Source organism: Anticarsia gemmatalis, chromosome 2 (assembly GCF_050436995.1).
Source record: "Anticarsia gemmatalis isolate Benzon Research Colony breed Stoneville strain chromosome 2, ilAntGemm2 primary, whole genome shotgun sequence".
Classification (NCBI taxonomy): Eukaryota; Metazoa; Arthropoda; class Insecta; order Lepidoptera; family Erebidae; genus Anticarsia; species Anticarsia gemmatalis.
Window position 1 is genome coordinate 3,743,181 of NC_134746.1, and position 22,554 is coordinate 3,765,734.

Below are 22,554 nucleotides of genomic sequence, written 5' to 3' on the forward strand. Positions count from 1 at the left end.
CAATATAAACAAGGAAGTTAGGATCAGTAAGGATTTTATAGATATAGATATCGTGACCTATTTTTTACGTATTAGGCAATCAATATGCTCAACACACAAAATATATTATGAAACGATAAGCGAAATATCTCCCATATTTAACGAGTTCTATGACGTCAGTATCATAATCACAAACTTTCCATGCTATTGTATGCTTTTAGTTTTGGAAAATCCTTACGCAACCGATATTGTTTGTACGATATAACTGTTTTTTATTCTATAGTATCGCAGCACATATTTTCAAAATAAATCTACTTATACGAACAAGAATTATACGGCGTTCGAATTATGCTCTATCAGGAGGGCTATCATTAACTTAGTTGGCAACCATTTTTCTCCCTTAGAATGTATTGATTAACACGTTAAGTCAAAGCAGCAATGTACTGAACAGTGACCGTCAATTTGCATACACTAGCTGTCAACTGAGATACGTGAGAAGCCCGCTGCTCAGAAAACAAAATCGTGTCTATGTTCACCTGCAGATAATCTGACACTTATGCACGAACTGTGAGACTGGCCCTAATTGTTCCTTTTTTATAAGGCTTTCACAATTTTATAGAAATTATAACATTACTACAAAACATCTTTATACTTTTAAATATATTGACTGACAGCTGGGACCCACAATTTAACATGCCTCCCGACACACGGAGGAAACTCGATATGCATAAGATGGTCACCCATCCACAGAACAACCTCGGCAAGCGTAGCTTAACTTTAAAGATCGATCCGCGCGGCTGTTGTTAACTAAGCCACGAGTTCTTCATCAAACAATAGCTAATATACCAATGTAATGCGGTTTCCAATTCGCATGTAATGTAGTTTCTGTACTTTGATGTGCATTCGTGGGTGGTTTGACGTTGGCTGAAGCAGTAATTTCCTGTTTATGATGAAGGAATATTGATTTTGATTGTAGGTGATAATTAACGAGGTAGGAATAGCATTCGTGATTTCGACGTGTGGTTTCCTCCTTGTATAGATTTGGTAGTGTAATTTTCCTATGTTAGTCGGAGCGAATGTAATAAAGTATGCGCTTTTAAATTGAGAAGTTTATTTTCCAATTCCTGACTCAAGTAAAGTATTTTTCACAGTTCTTTCTTATTTAAAAATAAAATCAGCTGTAACTATAGTCCGACAACTTAGTAGAGGGCCTTGATATCCAAAATTTATTTTAATTAAACATAACTTTGTGTCTCCAAAATCAACTATGTCAAACAATCCACCGTTAGCTGCAAAAGACTGCGGGTCTCCGATGTTCTAAGGTCAGCGTTGTATACCTTCGCCAGCCGTGAATTTATTTATTTAAGGTCAACCAACAATTGCTTACACAAGACATTAGTATTAAACAATTTGTATACAAGGACCTACTAAGTTTTTGGACTATATCAATCACTACCAATTTTTTTTTTAAATCCTAAACAGCGCCTCTAACGGGTACCGTAGGAACTATTTTTGTAGTACATTTTAAATGTCAATCTCTCAATACTCGGTAGTACCGACTGTAGAAAACGCGCTTTGGTTCTCAATATAAGTAGATAAGTTCTTGCAATATAACCCTCTTATTCATAAAAATATAATAATATGAAGTTATGAAAGGTTTATAAATTTCAAAATCATCAGAATTCACTCCTTAGCGAAATGAAAAAGATAAAACATATTATAGTAGCTTTTTAACTAAAATAAGTTTATAGTGTGACTAGCTGACCCGCGCAACTTCGCTTGCGTCACTTGGAAGAAAATGGGTCATAATTTTCCCCGTTTTTGTAACATTTTTATTGTTACTCTGCTCCTATTGGTCGTAGCGTGATGATATATAGCCTATAACCTTCCTCGATAAATGGACTATCTAACACTGAAAGATTTTTTCAAATCGGACCAGTTGTTCCTGCGATCGCTCGCGTTCTTTCAAGGGGCAATTTATTCACTTCGCGCTGAGAATGTTAAATACCGACGGAGTGACTGATGCTACCTGACATGTGCTCTTACACGGCGATTTTATACTATTTATCAAGACTTTTGTTTACATTTTACCTCTTTTAAGGTAAAAATACCGCGTTAATATGAGTCGATAGTTTAAGTTTTACTTCTTGTACTCATGTCACTGTCTGATGGAAGGTCAAGATTGATAGAAAAATTTAACTGGGACTTAAATCTTCTTACAATCTGGGAATAACATTGCCTGTATAATTCCTGTCGAAACAAATAGTTAATAGTACAAAGAATGACATGTGTTTTTAAGAAAAAATGTTGAAAGGTATCAAAACTGTTTGTAACATTATTTACGGCACTTTGCTATGATCTAGTACTATCGTGACGTCATCCTTACAATTACGATTTAACCTTAAAAACATAAAAATCATGGCACATTAGTTTTCACACATCATATTATTATATCATATATCATTTTTGCTCAAAAAAATTGTCTTTGACATCAAAGTCAATGCAAGTTTTCCGCGACGTGTTAGAATAGAACTACATCAAAGAAATAATTATGTGCCGTTGAAATGAGTGCCAGAGTTCCTCAATAAAATAAAAATTGACTGTGCAGTTTTAGAGTACCAATAAATAGCCCGTACTAAAGATATCTTGAAAAAATCGCCAAGAAAGTTATAAGTGCCAATAATTTTTGAAAACAAAAAAAATATAACAGGATTTTTACTCTTTTAGATTTTTTTAAATTCAAATCCCGCATTCAGAAAGCTCTTGTGTCACGCAAACTTTTACAAACATACAAAGTACAACCAGAACCGGAATCATTATTTGTGGATCGCACAAATACTTGTCCTATGCGGGAATCGAATCCTCGCCCTCCCCACATAATGGTGGTGGCGGCGTGGTGTCCTGAACCATCAATGAATTTGAATAGTTTTTGAGTAGGTTGTTCTATCCTATAAGTGAAGGTGCGTTATGTTTTAAACGTAATCCTATGTTGGAGAATTATAACGCAAATAAATTAACACTAAATAACTGAACTTATTGAAAAAAGCCTTAAAAATTAACTTCATTCAACGAATGCTTTTGTTCAACAGAAACAAATCAACGAGTTTTAAACGTCAGCGTTCCCGAATTCCACTACGTTTATGCTATTCCAATATTGATTCACGATGCGTTCTTTTGATTTATTTTTCAAAACAACGCGTCTATTTTTGTTTACGGTACAGATAATCTTCTTATAAATAAAAATGGATCGCCAAATGTGTTCCTAAGCACCAAACTCATAAATGGCTCAATTTGCTTTATTGTTATTGTAAAATAATCTTTAAGGAACGTAAAACGTTTTTATGCAGAAAAAAAAACAAAAAATTGTAAATGGAGCTGCCCGGGTCAGCTAGTTTTATATTAGAATTCCTTTGGCCGGTTGCGCCATTATCTGAAAAAAAAACTTGAGTGCGACAGGTGCTGCCTGTATTATTATTGCTGATTTTCCTCCATCCTTAAATTATCTTATTCCGATAATATTAATAAAAAAGAAAAGCAAAGATCAAACAAAGTCTCTCAATTTCGAATCCTTCTACTGAATTTACACGCAGGCTGTAACTAAAAAAATAAAATGAAGGAACAATATTCCCACCGTTGCATATCGCATAGCGAATTTTCTCTCTCTTGCAAAGATTTCCCGCCAGTTTCCCGCGAGAGAGCGTATGCTACGGTCGCGTTTGGTGACGTCACGGTGTTCTCAACTCAAAATTCGCGCGCGAATTGCGGTCGAAGAAAAAAAGTTAATTTCTTTCTTTTAAATAGTGATGTGCGTTAGATTTTAAAAAGCATTGTGTTATATTTTTTTTACATTTTTTAGTGGGTTTAATTGAAGTGATAAGTGATGTAAGCAGTAGTAGAGCAATGGATGATTGATTTCTTCTGATTAAAGGTTGGTGGTTTAAATATTCAAAGATTTTTTTAATTAATACAGAACTAAATAAAATAATAAAAGTGCTGCAAGCTAATGTCGCTATGATTAAAAGTGTTATTCCAGATTTGGGTGTATTTTGTAAAGATGAAAATAAACCAAAATTATATTAATTACAGTTTCATTCAAAAATTTTGCTTACTAAAAAAAATTAAATGCCGGTTGCAAATTTATTTTACCCTGCTTTCAATTAGATTAAAGAAATATCGTCGTGACACAAAACTATATAATATACTGTAAGAAATATGGAATTAAAATTAATTTATTTGCAATTGTATGCAATGTTAATGCATAGTCATCATTGATAAAAGAATTACCATGGCATGTTTTGTATGCAGGAAAAAGTATATTGATACTCAAATAATAGGATTTCCAATATTTTTACCTTTGCCTGGAATTTTAGGTTTAAAAACTACTCGTTTGTCAATTACCGAGTCGAATTGTACGCACGCATTTGATTGATGGTTTCGAATGATCAAAATTGGGTTCCGCGGAGAGGCAAAAAATATATCGTAATTTTTTTATTCCAGAGAAAACGTCAATATAATGGTTGGCAATATTTTTGCAGTTGTAATCTTTTTATTTGAAAATCTTTATTTTTCTTTAACTACAAACAACACTATTATGAATATTTTTTACTTTTTATCCAATAAAAATGACACTATCCATTTTATATGGGCTAAAACTGCCATCCAAATGGATATGAGTTATTTATCCAAAATCGTTCAAAATTTTTAATTTTTAATCAGTTTTTTAACAAATTTCTCTATCAATTGAAATACGGTGCTTTGCATACTATTATTATTATTAATGTGTATTATTTCATCAGTAACACATCTGCAAAACACTTACACACATTTGCATTACATTATAATAAATGTATGTTTCATGTCAGCATAATAATAATATTATTGTGATGACAATAGCAGAACCTGAATAAATATCAAAACAAACAGTTCCTTTGTGATATAATATTCAGTTTAATACTTTGAAACAGTATTTAGTCAAATCTATAAATAAATATAAATAATCTATAAATATAAAACTATTCTGTGATGTGATGTTATTTTGTGAGATAGACATCGTAAAAGATGGAAAGACGAGCTTGATACCTTCACACCAGAATGGTATCAGACCGCCGGAGATAGGCTATAGTGAAAATCATTGGGCTTTGCCCAGCAGTGGGACGACACAGGCTTATAATAATACTATAATAATTCTGTTATATAATAACTTTTTGTATTCTCGATCTAACTTTTCGATGGTTTGTTTGTCAGTGGATTATGATCGGCTTTCACATTTCAACGGGTGATACGATCTTCCCGATTAGTAACGAGAAATTTTGTATGAATTTCTGATCAGCGCCTTTCGTAGGCGTCGTAGGAACTATTTTCACAGTACATTTGAAATGCCAAATCCTCTATAGTCGAAAGTACCAACCGTAAATAATTAACCTACGTTTTTCCTTTTTATTTCAAAGTAAGTATAAGAAATCGCATAGAGATTTTCGCACATTCCAAAATATCCTATGTTATCATCGTAGTTTTCCAGCTTTCCTATAATTATCCAATATTATCATGTTCCAAGAAAATATTTGTTAACTAACCCAATTTGGCGTCACACCATCTAATCTTACCACAGAATCCCTTAGAGATTCATATCTGTTGCAAAAACAACCAAAATAAAACTGGTAAGCAATGGAACTTTACTAATGTACTAAGAATTTGTTGAGGACGGGAGCCAATATTTATCCCTGGGGGACTCCAGTACTATAAATAGTAGATATCTAATTATTGTCAACTGAAGAAGTTTTGAATGGTTTTACATAATATTTTAGCCATTACTTTGCAGTAGTATTCAATATTGATAAGCTAAAAGCTAAAGATTTTCTTTCAATATAGGCTAAGATTAAAACGAGCAGAGCGCTCAGGCTTTTCCCTTTTCAAACTTGGGGTAGATTCAGTAATGTAAATTCCTATAATAATTTATATATATAAAACTCAAAGGAGACCTGACTGACTGACTGACATAAAGATCTATCAACGCACCGCCCAAACCACTGGACGGATCGTATTATCGAAAAGAGTTTGCTAAATTCAACTCCCAAAGGAGTAGAATAGGGGATGAAAGTTTGTATAAATCTTTTTAAATTTTCGACCGATTGAACTGAAATTAACCTAGATACAAGATGCTTTTACCAAAGGTTTAAGTCGCGGGCGAAATATATAATAGTTCAACAATTTAGTAGAGAGCCTTTTGCGGAAGGTTTTCAGCCTTCAGAGATATATATGTTACTGTAAAAGCCCGAACTGCGGTAAATCCTAAGGTTTTCCGGCAAAACCTAAGATTTACCAACTCTCAATGGTAAAAGTCCGAATAATTATTTTATTTCGAACTTTTACCTCTATTCACTTGATGCTGCCGAGATGTCGCCGAATGTCGTCGGTGGTTTAAAAAAAAATTACCACGAAGGCTAAGGTGGGAGCTTCGCTTCGCTCGCTCCCACCTCAGCCTTCTAACCTAACCTACCCATGTCGGTTTGCCCAAAACTCCTCTTTATAACTATGTTACGGTGTATAATTATACCGTAACATAGGTATGAAGAAGGACTTTTTGATATAGGTACCGTAAGACCGTAACATAGTTTTTAAACTCCGGCTTGTTCGGACTTTTACCATTGAGAGTTGGTAAATCTTAGGTTTTACCGGAAAATCTTAGGATTTACCACAGGTCGGGCTTTTACAGTAACATATACAAAACACAGAATTTAAAACATCAGTGACCCGAAAGGAGTATGTACGTAGCTGATGATGGCTTGTCTGCTACATCTACTTTATTTTGGAAATACACTGAAGTATTCATAACATTAATAATAAATCGATGGCTTTCCACTCAATTGTATCATTTTCATTAAGATGAACATTTTTACTTAAATGAATAAGTGATTTGATTATAATTATTCAAGATATTTTTGTATATCAACAGAAACAGGTCAGTTTTCAAGCAAATAAACAGGTACGTTGATAACAACAACAGCATTTGTTCCAGAGAACACCTGAGTATTTTACAGCGGACTGTGTAGCAAATCTAATATGCTAATGAAAGCCTGATTTGAAAGCCAGTTAGCCAAATTACCTTTGATTCATTAAACAAATGAAATGTACAGAACTAACAAATGTAGAGGATAATGCTGAACTAGGTGTGAATGAACAAAGCAAATTAACAATGAGAAATTAAAGGAAGCATTGGCTTTTTACCGTCTTTGGCAGGTTTTAGTAACATAATTAGATTTTAACCTAATATATTTTTAATATATTTCGGAGGAGCTCGTGGCTTAGGTAACAAAAGCCGCGTGGATCGATCTCTGAGGTTAAGCTTCGCTTGCTGAGGTAATTTTGTGGATGGGTGGACCATCTTATACAAATCCAAATACTCCGCATTTTGGAAGGCATGCTAAATTGTGGGGCCCGGCTGTCATTTTCTAAGATTTTTGAGAGTTGACAGTTGATTCGAATATTTATTATAGCTGACCCGCGCAACTTCGCTTGCGTCACATAATTTTCCCCGCTTTTGTAACATTTTTCGTTTCCTCTCCGCTCTTAATGGCCGTAGCGTGATGTTATGTAGCCTATAACCTTCCTCGATAAATGGGCTATGTAACGCTGAAAGAATTTTCAAATCGGACCAGTAGATCCTGAGATTAGCGCGTTCAAACCAACAAACAAACTCTTCAGCTTTATAATATTAGTATAGATAATGTAGGTACATAGAATGATTATTTATAGCAAGCAGGCTATATTACATCTCGCTTTTATTAATAACAGTCGAGCAATAAAATATGTTTCAAGCAGCCGCTATTATTTACATTACTTTAGTATTCCATAGATTTCTAAGATATTGTCATCTTCAAAGGAATGCTCTTAAAACCCGTCCCTGTTATCTTCAACCGCAGTTTTATAATAATCTTTCTATGAATCGATGTGAGACTAAACACAATCATCACTATGATTGATACATCCTTGTTTATGTCCAGTGACTCTTTGAGTATTAAGCAAATGTTTTTAATGGATTTAGGTGCACTATAACTAGTAGCTATAGTATGACAACTTAACAAAGAGCCTTAGCGTTCACGATTTGTTTTCGACGCATTATTGTCCTATTGAAAGGGGGGTTTACTATAATAAATTTAGCCCATTATTGTCCTATAACTGGGCATTGGTCTTCTCCCATAATGGGGGAGGGATTAGGCCATAAGTCTACCTTGCTGGCAAAGTGCGGGTTGGGGACTTTGCATGCCCCCAAGATATGTATTAAATAATTTTAAAGGAATAGTTAAAAATTCTGTATGCATCCAAAATGAAGTAGCTGTACCAAATCGACCTCCGTCAGCAGCAGGAGCCTGTGGGTCACTGATTTTCGATTTTCTTTTCGCCAGCCGTGTAACTAGCATACAAGGCTCTTTATTAACAGTCAGTTTCTTCATCAATTGTAACAGCCAAGGTATAGGGTTAAAGCATAACAGCCAAAATGACAGTAAAATTCGTTTCTTCACGAATTTATTGATAGTTTTATGAAGAAACTGACTTGTCTTTAGAACACAAATGTCAAGCAAAAGTAAACAGCTTTAGCAGTTACTTTAAATATGTATGAAGAAACACTGGTCGACAGTTGTTGAAAGTCCAAAATTCTGTAAAATAAAACCGCCAAACAATTCATTCATACATTTGGCACATTTAAATACATTTAAAATCTTTTTTGTTTGGAGCTGTCAAATTCTTACAGCTTATAAATGACTTAAGGGAAAAAATATTGTGTACGGAACAGGCTTGTCGTATTCAATACCGTTGTTTCTGTAGGTGACAGATGGCGGTGTGATTGATTGATCATTGTATGAGCTTTGAAGTCCAAATACTCATCTTTTCAGCTCAACAATTATGTGTATTTGCTTATAAACAAATATTTTTTGATATTTTCGTTTTGGTCTGATATACTGATGAAAACAAAATTATCATCAAAAATGAAAATTCTTTTCATTTTTGATGATGATTTATAATAAGTAAGTTACGTATTACATATCATCAGGCCTTTTAAACCCAAAGGTTAAGACGGAAGTGTACGTTTAAAGTAATCCATTTAGCTATTAACTATTTTAGTTTCATGTATATATTAGGAGACGAGCCTAATGCTCTATACTATGCACGTTACCAAACCACGCTACTATTGGAAAACATTCTAATATTAGTTAAAAAAGATCAATGGAATTTAGCCCAAACCGGGAATAAAACCTAAGGCCTCGTGATACACTACCACCTGGACCACTGAAGCAATCAAATTACAATATAAAAAGATATTATTAACAATACACATAACTATGAAGAATTATCTCAATAAATATGAAAACGGCGCCCGACATATAAATCATCGAACGAGGCTTAAAAATAGAATCATTGTTTTAAAACTCTATGAAAACGTACAGTTGAAAACAAAAACAATTCTACGCTTATATTTATACTAGATTATATAATTTAATTGTAAAATTACCAGCTACTGTCTAAATTAAAATTAAACGAATTATTTATTTAAGTCAAATAATGATGTCTATGATAATCGTTGTTACAATTACTGAATCTTTTTAAATACAAATTTTATGGCAGTAAATATTTAGATATGTTCATACTTTCATGAATTATACACCTTTCGGGTATAACATGCGTGCATGTCCTCATATATGAATGTTCAATTGACAATGTGACAATGTCATAATCTATACTAATATAATAAAGCTGAAGAGTTTGTTTGTTTGTTTGATTGTTTGTTTGTTTGAACGCGCTAATCTCAGGAACTACTGGTCCGCTTTGAAAAATTATTTCAGTGTTAGATAGCCCATTTATCGAGGAAGGCTATAGGCTATATAACATCACGTTACGGTCATTAGGAGCGGAGTAGCAACGAAAAATGTTATAAAAACGGGGAAAATTTTGACCCATTCTCTTAGGTGACGCAAGCGAAGTTGCGCGGGTCAGCTAGTAATATACATATTATGTCAGAATTTGACTGTGTTTATTTATTATGCTCGAGACTGTACTGTTCTATAAATATACTCGTTGGTTTGTTCCGACATGTCAAAGTGAATTTTTCTGTCTGGCCAGTAAAAGATATGAGATTTTTATAACTTGTCATAAAAAAATCATTTGATTTATATCATTTTAAAGCTTTGTCGAACCGCGTGGATACCTTTCCCGTGTAAATCCCGATCCCCGGGAACTCCGGGACAAAAAGTGGCCTGTGTGTTCAGGGTCTTCAGCTACATACCATACCAAATTTTATTCAATAGTATTTGCGTGAAAGAGTGACAAACATCCATACATACATACATACTCACAAACTTTCGCATTTATAATATTAGTAGGATATAAATAAAAAATGCTCGGGGTATCACATAACAGAGCTGTATAAAGCTCGAATAATGAACTTCACTCTACACAAAAGGTAGTGAAAATTACAAAAAAATCGTCGATAAAAATATCATTACATATAACCCTCGAGTTGAACATGACGTTGCGTTTTATTTGTTCAGAACATTTCATCATACTTTTATCGTATAATGGCTTATGAGGCATTGTTCAATGATTAATATGTTTCGTAAGTGGACAAGCGTCACTGGGTGTATCGATTGCTCTGTAATCATTTGATACGTATGATATTGGGTACATTTCGTGCGAGAGAAAAAGATTCCTCAAAATCGGAATTTTCGGTTACATGAGGCGACTGCCTATCGGTTCTCCACAACCTAGTTACTTGGGTTATAACACGATACCCTTCGGTAAGACTGGATGTCAGACTTTCAAGCCTTCTGACTATAGGTAACGAATGTCAAAAATCTTTGAAAATAAGGGACCGGGCCCACTATTTGACGTATGGTATGTAAAATATGGTCTCTTATCCTTAAACCAACCTCGGCAAGCGTAGTTTAACCTCAGAAATCGATTCGTGCGGCTGTTGTATCCTCCTCCTATATACCTATAGATACAAAACTGCACGCGGTAATCCCAAATGTTTAATTCTACACCCGTAATCGTAGCATGCAGCGTGTAGTGCGAAAATGTACCAGATTTTCGATTCTCCGCTGAACCAACTAAAATATATGCAACTCATCAACCGATTAAAATTAAATTACCTTAACATAAATGTAAACTTTTATATCTATTAAAAAAATAGACATCCATAAAATCACGCTTCCCTCCAATCGGGGTAGGTAGTGACCAGAGAACGCCACTTGATGCGATCCTACAAACTTCCTTTGCTTTATTCACAGCCATACATCTTTTATCCACAAAATATATTACATCATAATCTTTGCTTCAACACAGTCCTTCGATATGACGGTGCATTTTCATTATTGTGAACATTTTCTTATTTTTCGGCCATGATAAATATTCTATAGAGGCATTCTCGGCGATTATCCTTGCGCCGAAGGTCAATGTTAGTTTTTATGTTTTTCTCCCGAATTTCCTCTTTAATGGCTGTTGTTCTGTTTATCGTGGAAACTTGGAGAAAACTGGTTGCTGTGCGCACTTTCATATCCGTATTAATATGATGAATATGAAATACGTACTTACCACGCTCCTTTTACTCGAAGGTGCAGGTAGAGGTGTATGAAATACACCATGTAAAATGGGGCTCCACTTTTGCCAATTGAGACCCCGGAAAGGAATCAAGGACCTAATTTTCGGCGGTATAGACTACAGGTCAAACCGTAAAAACGTCGGTCTGCGAATGAATTAATAGTATCCTGCAGGATTATTCAATTTCAGTGCTATTACATTTAAAATTAAAAAATTACATTCTAAAGAAATGTTTTCCATTTTTCTAAAATAAAATGCGAGCAGCACCGCGGCAAACGTATATATAGTATGTGTTATGGCAGAAATCTTATAAAAACACGTTCAAGAAAAATTGCCGTACCTAATCGTTTATAACACGAAAGGAAAGAATTGAATAAGTATTTTTGTGGGTTCGCGCTAAAAATAAAATCTGCGCACATGTTCCCGTGGGTGTGGAGACGACTAAGATAATAATATTAGCTGAGGATTATATAATACTTGCTCTTGCCTGCGCATTCGTCCACATGCACAGATTTCACAAGACTTCTTTTTTAAATTCATGTTACAAAGGGGAGATTTTTACAATAATGTTTCGGAATTTTGTGTGAAGCGCCTCTAGCGGGCGCAGTGGAAACTAATTTTGAAGTATATTTTAAAAGTCCAAACTCTCTCTTTTGAGATTTCCCGGGGATTTCGAAATCCCCGTACTTCAAGAAAAAAATATGTAAAGGCATGGAATTCTGATGTGTTATATTTTAAAATTCTCGTTATACTAAAAATACCAACTTTTATTATAAACGATTGTAATTTATTTATTAAATCCGTTCAAAAGCTTTAAATAAACATTTGACTTGAAACTAGCAAATAATTTGGTTAGTGAAACTCTGCTTTCGTTTACAAAGCAAATAGTACCTTTCCTTGTGTACCCGCTGTATTTAGTTGAATGTTTAATTCACAAACAGATTGGTATCAATGTAAATTGTGAGACAAACATGGAAATTTCATTTAGAATTTTAGTTTTGTTTTTTGATATTGTTTCTGCCCACGACTTAAAAAAAGGGGTAAAAAGTGCTCTTTCTGCAAATCGGAGCCATAAATAGCATTGTTCGTTCATATTTTGTATTAAGCCGTGTGTTAACACATAAATCTTTTTGCCGTTTTAATCCCCAGTAATCTTATACACGAAGGAAACGCTACTAAATCGGAATTGTAGAAGTTACCATTACATACAGTAAAGCAATAATAGTATAATTGTAGTAACAAATAATACTAAAGGGGAGGTAAAGAAACATAATTAGTATCGCGATTCTGTACAGTCGTCGGTACTTTTGAGTATCGAGAGTTTGACATTTCAAACGTACTCTCAAAATAGTTTCTACGTCGCCCGCTAGAGGCGCTGAACCGATTCTTATACAACTTTTTTTCGATAGTTAGCCGGTTGTCGATAGTCGGTACTGGTAAAGAATAGCGGTACAGCATAATGATATTAGTAATACATTTTAAATGTGAAAATTTAATAAAAATCTGTCAAACGTTACGTCATCAAAATCGGTGCGCAGAAGACATTTTCAATATTGCTAAGTTTACTAAGGATTTCATCCAAAATTGATTAAGTAGTTAACCACAAGTAAACAGTCACGAATCGTTGAATTTTAGTACGCATTAAAATTTTACCGAACTTAGGCTTGTTACACACTTATTCGGCACGTTCGGTTTTATCGAACAACTAAACCGGGTTGAAGAAATTATAACATTGTTTTAGCTTGTGTCGATCAGGTTCTTCATTCGCCTAACAAATCATACGATTCGGCAATATTTGTATAACATATAAGCCCGTTACAATTACTACAAGACTAGTTACAACTACTACAAGGTTTTGGTTTATACCGATCGTTAGTTCCCTCGAGTCCGATCGACACAATTCAGTTTTCATTGAGACTCGGAGATGTCAAACTTTATTTTTCCTGAACATTCATCCACACATATTCCATTTTACTGTCCGGCTGAACCGATGAATACCGACCCGAATGTCTATAGCAAGCCTAAGAAATTTCGCCCGTTAAATGTTGTTCAACGAAACGATTTGAATGTAAAATTGATTAAAATTCTAATGAAATTGACGAGAGGTGTTCAAATTGATACCGTTCTGATTACTCTTTGAAGTTTTCATAAGACATTGGATATATTTGAGAAGAATATCTTTTATAATAGAACTTTTGATTATCGTTTTCAGATATTTTTAGGATTTTGAAGAGAAATTTGAAGAAAATTTAAATCAGGCTTTTGGGATTAATTATTTTTGTGTCATCATTAAGATTTGTGATCACGAATATTTATTTTGGAGTGATTTAGATAACGCAAACATGTAAAATATTTCTATATTTAAACGAATAAATAAGGGTAAGGTATATAGTTAAATTGTTAAATAAATTTAACTATATACATTTTAAACAATTTCTTTTTATAGAAAACAATTAAAATTTATACTAATATTATAAAGCTGAAGAGTTTGTTTGTTTGTTTGAACGCGCTAATCTCGGGAACTACTGGTCCGGTTTGAAAAATTCTTTCAGTGTTAGATAGCCCATTTATCGAGGAAGGCTATAGGCTATATATCATCACGCTATGACCAATAGGAGCAGAGTACCAGTAAAAAATGTTACAAAAACGGGGAAAATTATGAGTCTCTTATGTGACGCAAGCGAAGTTGCGCGGGTCAGCTAGTACACAATAAATACAAAAACTTTGTTCACAGAAACGAAATTATTACGTCATAATATATTCGCTTTTGAAGTTTGACGGTCATCATCGACATGAAAAGCTATAGTCTAACAACTTAGTAGAGAGCCTTGTATGCAAAGTTCTGACGGCTGACGGAGCTTTTCAGATTCGTAGGAACGCAGAATTTAGATCATCAGTGACCCGCAGACTTATGCAGTGATATGTTTAAGGTCAATTACACTATTTGGAAAGGCTACAATTATATTCATAGCTATATTTAGAACCAAGAACCGGAAAACTGAACTCATCGCTAGCTTTTAATGCGAGCTATTTATATAAGCACCAAATTTTCATAAAGTTACCCCATTTTATGGTACTTCATTTGGAAAATACTCAGAATTATTCATTATACTACATTACACTGGTTCACAAAGTACAATCACTAAAGTATACTAGGAGATAATATCCAGCTTTATACACACACTCTATCGCGCATGAAATAGCAAATGTGCGTGAAACAGCGCACGTATGTGCTAGGGGAAAAGACAGACCACGCACCGCAATCACCAATGGCGCGCGCGGAAAAAAATCGCGAGCAAAGAGCGCGTAGGCTTTCCCGCGCGTAATCCTGTACGCTCCTAAGATCGCGCGAAATAGTGTGCGTAAAGCTAGTGCATGGCCAAGGCTCTATACTAAGTTGTTGGACTATACAAACGAAATTCCACTGTTTCTTAGACTTTTAATTTCACATTGTTTAGAATTTACCTTTCTTCTTGTTTCTTTTATTCAAATGAACGTTTGATCTGGCTCTAAAAATATGAAGTTGTGGATTGTAATAATGTACACAGTTACGTAGGTAAAGTAACATTTTTTTTTTAGGTTTTTCTTAAGTTCTTTTTTAAAGTTGTAGAGGTAGGTACGTAAGAAGAGCTCGTGGCTTAATTGACAACAGCTGTGCGGTTCGATCTCTGAGGTTAAGCTACGCTTCCTGAGATTTTTCTGTAGATGGGTGGCCTTCGTATTCATATCGAGTTCCTCTGTGTTTCGGAAGGCACGTTAAATTGTGGGTCCCGGCAGTCATTTTCGAAGATCTCTGACAGTCGTTAATAGTAGTCAGAAACTTGAAAGTCAGACAACCAGTTTTACCGAAGGGTATCGTGTCATAACCCAGGTAAGTGGGTAGTGGAGGTCGGGTAGGCAGTCCCTCTGTAAAATACTGATATTTAGCTACATCCGGTGAGACTGAGAGCCGACTCCAACAAATTTTGGAAGAAAGGCTAGGCTGATAATATTTTTTTTGTATATATGTCACATACATACATCATATCACGCTTGTAATACCCGAAGCTGGGGGTAGAGGCGTAATGTTAATTACATGTAAGACGGGGCGAGGCTATCGTAATATTATTATAATGGACACGGTACCAAACTCCAGACTAATATTTTTTAAAAATTTGTAAATTAATGTTCATAATGAATGTTACGTTATTAAATGCCGAACTGCTTAATAACAATGCATTTTTTTTAATTTATTATGTACAAATAGATATTACAGTTGATTTTTCAGTGACTTTTTACTTATTTTACTTTGTTCTCTTAACAAATCTTTTTTATTAAACACCTTTATTTGAATCCTTAACTTCCAACCAAGCATTAAAAATTTACTTAGTTCTTCATAATACTGGAATAAAATACCATTATCCAAATGCCACAATCCTAGCATAGCAAGACGTCAGATTAAAATTTATTGTTTTTCATTCCGTGCCAGCTGCTAGTCTTAAACTAGGAAAGCTGAAAAAGATTAATTGTTGCACTTAGCTAGCTGCAATTCTTCTGCATTATTTCTTAATGTTCTGTTATAACTAACCCAGTTTCACTCATTTGTAGTTTGGGTACAATAGTTTTTTTTTTCTTTTTTAAAAGATAACTCCCGCACTAAGAATTGCTCTTGTGTCGCGGGGACTTTTACAAACTTACAAACAACGGACACAAAGCTCAACCAGACCCTCTTGGTCTCAAATGGTCTATTCAAAACGAAAAGAGTTTATCAATTCGAATTAGTAGTTCCTGAGATTAGCGCGTTCAAACAAACAAACAAACAAACTCTTCAGCTTTGTAATATTAGTATAGATTTTCGTGTAAACTCACTAGTTTACACGAAATTCAGTCCGCAGACTGTTTGGGTTTCTCTCGAATTTGTCATATCATATCATTATATCAAATATCTATTCAAACTTTTGCCTTTATAATATTAGTAAGTAAGTATGTCATTTAACATATCCTCATTAAACTCTTCCCAAAATGTAACATGGTAACAAGACATTATGTACGAACTATCCGGAAGATTAGAGCCATTTAGTGTTATAACCGACACTCTTGTAGTGCACACAAAGGGTTACGTAATCCCTCTGAGCTTGTAATAAAGTATTCGTTCTCGTTCATATCTCTAATGTAGGGTTGTACGTGAATATAAACCCATTATTTACATTTCAAACTTGACTGCCTCCGTGGCGCAGTGGTTTAGGTCGCCACGTCGATACCACTGCGTAGGGTGGTCGTGGGTTCGATTCCCACACGGAACAATTATTTGTGCGATCCACAAATGATTGTTTCGGGTCTGGTTGTACTTTGAGTCCGTTGTTTGTATGTTTGTAAAAGTCCCCGCGACACAAGAGCAATAAATTCTTAGTGCGGGAGTTGTCTTAAAAAAAAGACCACCACGGTAGCAATCCCCCTGACTCTGAATTAATCAGTATACTACCTAATAAAAATATCCAAACTAATATTTACTCAAAAATTATTAACCGGAACCATCTCTCAGACTAAGCTACGCTTTTCGAGTTTGTTCTGTGGATGGGTCAACATATTATACATATCGATTTCCTCCGTGTTTCGGATGACACGTTTAATTGTGGATCCAGACTAGTAGTAAAAAGAAAAGATTAAACAGTTAACCAAGTCAAATAAAGGGTAAAAAATTTATTGTGAATACGAAAATTTGTTAAGATCTTTTTAAACAAAGATATGTATAATTTAGTACAAAGATTGTTCATAACCTGGACTAATACATTCAATCAATTAAACCTGAAAAGCAAGTTGCGGGCGGAAGATAGTAAATTAATAAATAAACAAATACCTTTAACGTAAATAAAGTCATAACAAATTATTTTGTGCACTAGCAACCCTGAAACGTAGGGGAAAGTTGCCATATAATAATAACAAGACGTCAACTCTTGTATGTACTTGGTAACAAAACCGCGGCACGCTTTGACGCGGTCATCGTGCCAGCGAATATTTCAGTGGACAATTTTGTACAAGATAAATAAATCTATGCAAAATCTGTACTTACTATTTATTTATCGTATGGTTAGTGGTAAACCTAGTGTCAAAGTAGTTCAGGCCGCACGGAAGGCATTATGACATGGACTGACTGTTATCGTAGAGTACACCGACTTTTTAGGTGTCTTTTGAAGTACCTAAGGAGACGCCCAATTAAAATACCACCCATCTATGGCGTTACCGCGCAAAGGATTGCTTAAGCCACTGAAAGTGTACCGACCGGTAAGCACAACCGGCTAAGGGCACCTCTATCTCTATCTGTACTAATTAAGGTACCTGGGTCAAATATGGCCAGCCGAAAAGTATGCTAAAACGTCATGCATGTTTCACTAAATCGACACTAGGCGATTAGCAAAGCGTTGGAAGGATTTACAGGTACGCTGTTTGGACACACGCGACACTAGCGACAATTAGTGGTCGCGTTACAATATTTCGTGTTTGGAATAATGGTATGTAGTCATATTTTTCGGTTGGCCATATTTGACCCAGGTAATAATGTCCTCCTAGCCGATATACGGCTACGGCGGTCAGTTTCATTGAAACTGGCCATCTGTGCAGGACTTTGTTTATAGTGTCCAAGTGTGTGCACAATACACAGGTACACTCTCTATTCCATCACTCTCATAGTTTGGTGGGACGGATAACCGACACGACCAGTGAGAGGTCAGGCGCAGGACCGACGGCTTTACGTGCTCTCCGAGGCACGGAGGTCTTCGACCTCAACTTCCTAACTCCGGGCAATCTCTAAGAAATTCTAAACTGAAAATCTCAGAAAAGACTTTTTGGCCCGACCCAGGATTCGAACCCGAGACCTCTCGCACCGCAGTCGCATATACCACCGACGCGCCACCTTATATACAGCAGAAGAACTTGTGTTTTGTTTCTTTGTAGACAGAAAAAAAGGTTATATACTTTTACGAGTAATTAGCACAGAAATATTCAAACGATTTCGAAAGACTCGGTAACTGTATCATTACAATACATCGAGTTGATTCGTCTTACAAAGGCAACTAAGTTTAATAGTAGGCGTTTACACAGATCTCAATCTTAACGGCCCACATTTAAGCCGCTATCAACGTAATAAGGTACCTTTCTTCTTATGATAAAATACGCACTTAGTTTTATATGGAAGGTTATACGTTTGAAGCCATTTGCGTTATTGTTTTGGCAATCGTGAGATGCTACTAAATTGAGATAAAAGTAGAAATTTTATTGACTACCTCTTGCTCGCGACTCTATCTGCGTTTTACGGTTAAAAGTTATTTCTATAGTTTATGTATTAACCTAGCTAAAACGCTTCCAAGTTTCATTAAAATGTGTTCAGTAGTTTTAGTGGTTGAGTAACACGCATCCAAAAACATTAAGCATCTAGAATATTATGGCTTCGTAGTTTAACTTACACTTAGCTTCAAAGGTGTAAAAAAATATCTATTAATGTCCCACTGCTGGGCATGGGTCTCCTTCCGTAATGAGCCACGCTGGCCAATCGCGGGTTGGGGATTTTAAATGTTTACGTACAAAAAACAATGCTTATGCCCTCGATTAGTTTTGCTCCAGTTCAAGATGAGAATTAGTGAATGTCTTTTGAAAAATATAATCCAAATAAGCGTCTGCAACGTTTTCATGACGTCATAATACTCTACTAATGAACTATGCGCAATATAAGGTCATTTTTTACAATTTTATAGTAACGAAGGCATACATCCGTTCTTGCGGTTCTCTATTTAGTTGATATCAAAGCATCTTTTCAGCTGGCCACAATGTAACGAGGTCAGAGCCAAGATCGAGCTTAGAAAATACGTTTCAATTTATAAGAAACTATTTGACCCACGTGGCACCGCTCGAGTGTTGTTTTGGTAGTGACCTGTTGACCTAGCGTGTCTTTTTTTATTTAGCCTTTTTCTGTGTCCCACTGCTGAGTAAAGGCCTCTCCCCTAGACTTTCAGTCTTCCCGGTTGCTTATCGCGGTGTATATGTTCAACAAATTAGTTTAACACCCTTCCAAATTATATATGGTAAAAGTTTTCGCAATTTGGCTTTGAAGTTCAACAAATATACTTTTGCATTAAACAATATCAGTACGGATTACCACAAGTACTTACGAAAATCGAATCCAAAACAATATCAGTTAAGGAATCTCCAACGGCTGACCTTTACTCAAGGGAGCAAGCAATTACAGCCCAAAACATTTTCCTTTAAAGATAGTAGGAATCTGAACCCTGATTGTGGCCTTCCGCAAACCCAAAAGATCCCTTCAAGCCTGCTTTACAGGCAAAGTTTAATTCAGTTTTTAACCCAACTTTCTCATTCATTTAAATCGGATTCCCATTACACGAACAGGGTAAAAAGTCCAACCAATGGCCCCGAAAATTCCTTAAACCGAAAACCGATACGAATTTTCACTTACATTTTATGAAGAACATCAAAACTTTTGTATTTACAAAACCAAAACAAAAGGAAAAGTGTAAGGACGGAATTTCGTTGCTCTTTTACTGTCGAAGTATGGGCAACAGCTTGTGAATGATCGGAATACAAAATATCTCTGCTCTATGCTTCATATTAAACGATGTTTGCGTTTATTTAAAAACGATTCAAAAATACGTGTATAACAACGAGATACTTAGAACAAAAAAACGTGTGACGTGCAAGTATCATCAGCAATCTCATGAAAAGAAGCAATTTTGACAATTCATAAAGTATAACCGTAGCTCGATTCTCTACCACTATCGACTATCGACCTTTCATCGAGAAATTTTGCATGAAAACCTGATCAGCGCCACTGACGGGCGTCGTAAGAACTTTTTTGGCAGTACATTCTAAATCTTTACATTCAAACTTTTGATACTTGACACGACAGTACCGACTGTACAGAATCGCGTTATCGATTCATAGTTATGATGATGTTTTGGCTCATAGTAAAATATCTATCCTAATATTATAAAGCTGAAGAGTTTGTTTGTTTGTTTGTTTGTTTGAACGTGCTAATCTCAAGAACTACTGGTTCGATTTGAAAAATTCATATTGTTAGATAGTCCATTTATTGAGGAAGGCTATAGGCTATACATATGTATATCATCACGCTACGACTAATAGGAGCAGAGTAATAGTAAAAAATGTTACAAAAACGGGAAAGATGTCACCCATTCTCTCTTATGTGACGCAAGCGAAGTTGCGTGGTCAGCGGGTAGTAAAATACAGCTTTTTAAACTAATAGTTTCTTCATTTGAATTTCATTGAAAAAAGACATCAATATTTTGCTTTCTCTAAAAGATCAAAGTCAAAATTAATTTAATTGCCTCTTACATTTTCCCAAAACCAAACACGACGAGATCTTTACTCTTAGAAATCTAACAATCTAAGGCTTGCTACACACATATTTGGGTCGGCATTTAGCCCAAGCCGGGCGGTAATATCGAGACTGTGTAGATGAATGTTCGGGAAAAATGTCGCTCGACATTGCAACGCCTGAATATTTAAACCGAATTGTGACAAAATGACCCGAAGGAAGTATTCGATCCGATCAAGCGCAGTAATTGCTTCGAGTCGGTTTTGGTGTTAGACGAATACTGCCGAACCGAATATGCCGAATTTGTGCCGTGCCGAATTTGTGTGTAGCAAGCCTTACAAAAGTTGGTTTCCACAAATATTTTCCAAGAATGCTTTTCATTGATTGAAACTCGATACCGGAAGATTAAAGCAACTAATAATTTCAAAGGAACCATGGCCGGTTTAATTAAAATCACAATGATCAACATTTGTTTTGCTCGACTTAATAAAATAGATACTTCAATCACTGTACTGGAACTTTTGCAATCTATCGAAGTAGTACTGGTTTATTTATATTTCTTCAACTTATAAGATTTATCATAATCCATATAAATACAAATTGTAAATTTTATCAATTCTGTTTATTAAAATATAGCCGACTGCTGATTGTAAGGTCTCGGTAAGTTTATCAGTCAGTCAGTCCCTCAGTAACGGAAGATTTTTTATATATTGATTGATTACTATTTCAAAAGAAATGTCCCTTAAATAGTCGATAGAACTTTTATACATAAGCAGTAAAGCGTGAATGTAAAAATAAAATCACTCATATTATTTCTGCGGTGACCCAGTAATAAAACACCAAGCCTTAATCCAGTTTTAGCCAAATCTACTCCAAGAAAAGAAAGCAAACAGACAAACAGATCCGTATCCAATTTAACTCAGTAAACAGATCATTGACCTTCGATTTTATTTAACATCTATTCATAGGCTGTGAGGGAAATTTGGATTAAAGGAATTTTTAGGAAACTAAATTGAGGACACTTTCTCGCCACATAAAGTTGTATGAATTTATATATTTATAATAACTTCTTCTCCTTAGCATATGGTTAGTTGTCAACCTAGTGTCAAAGTTGTTCAAGCCGATGAAAGGCCTTTAACGTGGATTAACGACTGTTATCTTAATTGACAACAATCGAGACCGACTTTTACGTGCCCTCCAAAACATGGAGACGCCCAGTTCAAATACCACTATGCGGTCACCCATCTACGGAGTGACCGCGCCATAATTTGATTTACCCGATTATTCAGTTTTTTTATTGAACGGTGGGCGCAACTGGCTATAGACGCCTCAACAAAATCTATAGTAACTATAGTCTAACAACTTAGTGCTGAGCCTAGCATCTCTTTAAGAGCTTCTAATTAGCTCCCAGTCATGCAATGTTTTATCGCGGTGATTTTCTTTACCGTTAGAACAAGTCATATTTCTTGCAAATCTTTGAAAAATCTAGATTATTTTAAACAAATTAAGTAGCAACCTAAGTAGGCTTAAATGTAACGGCTTCGTTAGGAAGCCGTTATATTCGTTAACATAATAGAAATTATAGTAAATTGTACATTGAAATTGCATCGGCATAATTAAATTCTGCAGCGAAATTTCAACGTTATGACAGAAGCAGA

At 35.1% G+C, this 22,554-nt stretch overlaps 1 protein-coding gene across 3 annotated transcripts in view; it reads left to right on the plus strand.

Moving 5' to 3' along the window:
• Nucleotides 1-3,676: 3,676 nt before the first annotated feature.
• Nucleotides 3,677-22,554, plus strand: part of 5-HT2A (5-hydroxytryptamine receptor 2A) — a 137,217-nt gene continuing 118,339 nt past the window's right edge. For all 3 annotated transcript variants that reach the window (XM_076124975.1, XM_076124985.1, XM_076124993.1), the window contains exon 1: nucleotides 3,677-3,907. The gene's annotated coding sequence lies outside the window, so the exon portion shown is untranslated. The remainder of the gene's footprint in view (nucleotides 3,908-22,554) is intronic.